Raw genomic sequence first — 5,000 nt, forward strand, 5'->3', positions numbered from 1 at the left:
TACTACTTCATCAATAATGATGATCTTATTTTTTTTGTTTGATCAGTGCGGAGCACCAAAAATGATCAGAATATTCTCTTGGTTTGGAAAAAAAAAAAAGATTTTGTCTGCAAAATAGTATTAGGAAAAGAAAATGGGTTGCCTCTTTCATGTGCCTTGCATTCTTTTCAAGAGTAAGCTATGAACCGCTTTCTGCTTATGTCTAGATATTTGGGAAGCATTTTGTCATGGCTTAAAAATTAAATCACTCTCTAATTCTGCCCAACACTTGGACCAATTGGAGGAGTTCTAAAGTGAAGAAAAGATGGAAGTAAAAGGTTGGAATTTATAGTCACCATCGTCTACTGGAGTACATGGTTAGAGAGATGCTGGGATGTTCAAGTGAACCAGCAAGTCTTTTTTACAAGTTATCAAAAGTACCTGTTTTCCAGCTGCAAACTGGTGGAAAGCATCTACCGACAAGAACATCCTATATAATTTCCTTTGCTTCATAGTGTTTAGCTTATATTTGTTTTGCCAATTTATAGTTCAAGCTTCTAGCCATAATTTAGGTGGCTTTTTCTTCGTCACCATAATTTCAGTGGCTCTTTCTTCCTCACCATAATTTAGATGGCTTTTTGTTCGTCTTATGTTTGTTTTTCCTTGCATTTTTAGTAGTGCTAGATGCTTATTATTTTGTTATCTAAAAAGTTAGGTTAAACTAACTTTTGTCTAATTAACTTTTTTCTAAAAACAAAAAAAAAGAGAAAAATCTTCCTTTGCAGAAAGCTACAAGCGAAGCATGCACTAAAACAATTTAAAAAGTTCAAGTAACAAAAGAAGGAAAATAAATTTAGAACATGCTAACAACACTATGTGAAGCCCATCACAATGAGCAGATATGCTAGAAAATGATCTTAAGCTCTAGCGTGGATTTTCTATTCTTTTCTTTGTTTTTTTTTTTTTTTTTGTTTGCGGGGGTGGGGGAATAAACATGGGTTTTCCAACCAAATAGCCCTCCATTAGCTCTCTCCACAAGAGGAAGCCAATTGGTTCCTTTTAAAGAATCAGGCCTAAGGAGTAAGCCAATCTGTTGTTCAATGAAAGTAGTCTCTCTCCTTAATAGAAAAATCTCCTTGTATACCAAGGATGTTAAAGCTTCTTCTAAGTGTAGAAATATTTTTAAATAGATGAAGAATAACTTTCAAATTTGCTGCTTTCTCTTCATCTGCTTCACAAAAGATTATTATATCATCAGCAAATTAAGATGGAAATATTCTGATCAATCTGAGATGGACCTAGACCCAAAACAAGTCCATTTAAAATTAGTGTGGACATATGGCACCAAATAACCTTGATATCAGCATTTTGTTTGAAAAACAAAAGTCAAAAGGTAGAACCATGAATTACTAGATATTCTAAATGCTTTTTTAAGAAGATAAAAATTAGTTGGATGCATCAAAATTTCTGTTTACTTTTACAAATCCATCATTCTGTAATTGGGTTAATGCCATGTATTTCAACGAGCAGGAAAAGAAGAATAAAACAAAGAATTACTTGGTTTTTTAGATGCCTTTTTGAAAGAATAAACTGGTTAACTATATCAAAATGTCTGTTTCAAAGCAAGGAATAAAAATGAAAACAGCAAAAAAAAAAAAAAATTCCATCATCCTCTAATAGGTTTAATACCATTTATTTCAATAAGTAGGAAACAAAGAATAAAACAAAGAATTACTAGGTTTTTTACATGCCCTTTAGGAAGAATAAACTGGTTAACTATATCAAAATGTCTATTTCAAAGTAAGGAGTAAAAATTAAAGGAGTAAAAAAAAAAAAAAATTTCCATTGCCGGGATTTGAACCCGGGTCGCCTGGGTGAAAGCCAGGTATCCTAACCGGACTAGACGACAATGGATATCATTTCCGTTGCCGGGAATCGAACCCGGGTCTCTCGGGTGAGAGCCGAGTATCCTAACCAACTAGACTACAACGGAAGGGTGCTTAAGTTGTTTGAACTTATAAAAGATAATACAAAATATTAGGACCAACCTAACCAGGTACCCTTTCCCATCTGAGCAGATTCTGCTTCATCCTTCTAAGGCATGACCAATGCACAACTTGTAAGTCAGCTGTCAAGTTTTTTCTAGCTAATTCTTAATGGAGGTTCTTAGGAACCTTAGGCTTTTATTGGATAACAGGTAGTTTTTAAATTCAGAGTTTGTTCAGAATATCTGGTAACTTGATCCATAATCTCTTTATTTGCCTTTCTATATGCCCCTTTATTATTTACTGATGTAGTTATAACTCTATACAATTCTCTTTATATATGGTTACCTGATGCTATGGAAGGATCTTCTCCGATCTGGGCCCTTACATTATATACCCTACTACTATGGTAGCAGCATGAATTTTTTGCCATATATGGAAGAAAGAAAGAGGAGAAGAAATGTGCTTCTTCTGAATGCCACAATATATTGCCAATTATAGAGGCTCCATTTGTAGCCTTATTTTATTGATTCAGATTATCTGATTACATTAGAGGCTCCATTTGCAGCCTCATTTTATTGATTCAGATTTATCTGATTCCATTACAGGCTTGATGTTTGCTCCTTCTTGAAGGGCTGCAGAAATGCTGGATTTCTGGGCTTGTGCTGGACCAGGCCTAAATTGATCATGGAAGTAAAGCTGGCCTGGCCATTCAAATCGAGGCCGAGCCTGGTATTGAGGAAAGGGCCATATCTGGACTGTAAGTGGGCAGGTCATGAGGTATTAAGGTCTATGATGCTGCTCCTTCCCTTGGATATAGTTCATCCTGTGCTCAAGTTATTGCAACTACATATCCAAATTCTTGACAGTAGCAAGAAATCATGAGCAATAATGCTGACAAAATCTTATCGATAAATTTATGCTAGTGTTTGCAAAGTCTGTTTTCGCAAACTATATTGATTTCTCACATGATTGCAGCCAACTTCCTACATTCTTGGTATTTTTCTTCTTTTTTTCTTTTTACGAAAGTGGATCTTCATAGTTCTATTCCCTCATCTAGCCTTTGCATTATGTTTTATGAAAGTGGACCTTCATAATACTTTTCTTGCATCGGCTCTCTGCAGCATTCATCAATGATCAAAGCTGGCTTTTTTTTTACATCTATTCAGGTGAATGTAGATGATTTCTACTCCATTAAAGCCTTGGTTAAAAGTCATTCTTTGTGCATGGGTCATGATATGCATGCATTTCATGTTAAGTGGCAAGTATATTTGCATCAGTTACAATGTCCTTGTAGTACTGTAACAATCAAATTGATAACAAGTTAAAACTGTTTTCTACAATTTAGATGCAGCAGTCAGTGATATTTGAGCATGGAAACTTTCTTAAACAAAAAGGAAAAAATAAGAACCTCCTAGGATGGATGCAAAAGGGAAAGCAGAGAGAGGAGCTCATCAACATGATAGAAAGAAAGCAATTGGAGGAGAATAGGAGTAAAGACTCCATTAGGCGTTATTACTTTATTCTCATGACTCAATGCAAGACACTATTCGCAAATTTACTAAAAGAGTTGTGGAGGGATGTAAATTGGACCACTAAAGCTGTATGCCAACTTAAGCTCAAGGTTTTCCTCTTCCCCTCCAAAATCTAGGCATAGAAGCTCATAAGTAGGCAGGACTCAGCCAGCAATGCTTTGTTGGACTTCAAGTAACGAGAGAGATAAGACAATAAAATCCTACAGAGCCGTGCAGGCTCGACTTTGATACCCTTCAGATTTGTCAAAGAGTGAACTTGTCTGCTACGCTGAAGCCACTGATGGAATCAAGCTGGACCAGCCTTTTTCCTGTACTTGTGCTAAATAAATTAGCTGCCATATAGGTTCTGAACTCCAACGGAAAAGGATGGAAATAAATTGAGAGGCCATTTAGTGTTTCGAGGAGGTACAGTTTCAGAGCAAAATTCAGTGTTTCCGTGACAACATTTTGTTTTTGTTTCAAGTAAAAAAGATGCATTGAATACCAACCAACATCCATTAAAATAATATGCAGGCTTAGGGATGGTAATTGGGTCGATTCAGGTAAAATATAGGTTAAGTCGGATACAAATCAGATCAAAAATTTATCAGCCTTAATCTGATTCACTTATTAAACAGTTTGAAAATTCAAATTGAACCCTTTTTTTTTTTTTTGTCAATAGATAATTAACCTTGACCTGCAAACCCATTCAATAAGCTAAGCAAACTAGGTTAAACAGTTTTTAAATAAGTGAAATAAATTTTAAACAGGTTAAGTGGGTTTTAATAGGTTAGATGTGTCAGGTTATTATTTGATCCAACTATTGAAAGGCCAAGATAGCTTAAACAGATCCAAAGTCTGAACATGGACTCGACATATTTAATAAACTAATTTAGACTAATCAACCTATTTATGGTCCGGATCCATTTATGTCTAATGTAAACTTGCTTAAAGGATCTTAGTTGTATATCAGATTAGTAGGTTGAGTCATAAATTGCCACTCCTAGGCCATGGCTTGATGAGCCATGTGGCCATCTCATATTGTAATGAGCATTCATATATCCTATTTCTATAAGAACGAGTCATTCATGTGTCATATTTAACATGTTCCTTGTGCATGCATACATATTAATTTGTGTATGTATTTAATAGATAAAACTGTTATAATAGCTATCAAAATGATTGCTATTTAAAGTTTGTTTTGGATACATGGTATGAGAGTAAATAATTGTTTGAATATACTTATTCCCAGGACAAAGGTTAAGCAGTTCCACAACAAGAGTAAAAATAAAAAGGAAATGACAATATGAGAAGCTCTGCGTTTTTTCCTCTCTCTCTCTCTCTCTCTCTCTCTCTCTCTCTCTTAATAAAAAAAGGCTTTTTGCCTCATACATGGTTTAATTTTGAGTGACTTTTGGTTACAAACTTGCAACATTTCATTCTATCCAGGTTCTTTGCTGTTTATGCATCTGGTGTTGAAAGGTTGTCTGGTGTTCTATTTATCCATCTTGGATTGGCCATT

The 5,000-nt window shown here is 35.0% G+C and overlaps 2 non-coding genes across 2 annotated transcripts; both read right to left on the minus strand.

Moving 5' to 3' along the window:
* Positions 1-1,819: 1,819 nt before the first annotated feature.
* Positions 1,820-1,893, minus strand: TRNAE-UUC (transfer RNA glutamic acid (anticodon UUC)). The gene has a single exon. It is a non-coding gene; the product is annotated as a tRNA-Glu (tRNA).
* Positions 1,894-1,899: 6 nt separating this feature from the next.
* TRNAE-CUC (transfer RNA glutamic acid (anticodon CUC)) lies at positions 1,900-1,972 on the minus strand. The gene has a single exon. It is a non-coding gene; the product is annotated as a tRNA-Glu (tRNA).
* Positions 1,973-5,000: the final 3,028 nt, after the last annotated feature.

Source organism: Elaeis guineensis, chromosome 1 (genome assembly GCF_000442705.2).
Source record: "Elaeis guineensis isolate ETL-2024a chromosome 1, EG11, whole genome shotgun sequence".
In the NCBI taxonomy this organism is placed as follows: domain Eukaryota; kingdom Viridiplantae; phylum Streptophyta; class Magnoliopsida; order Arecales; family Arecaceae; genus Elaeis; species Elaeis guineensis.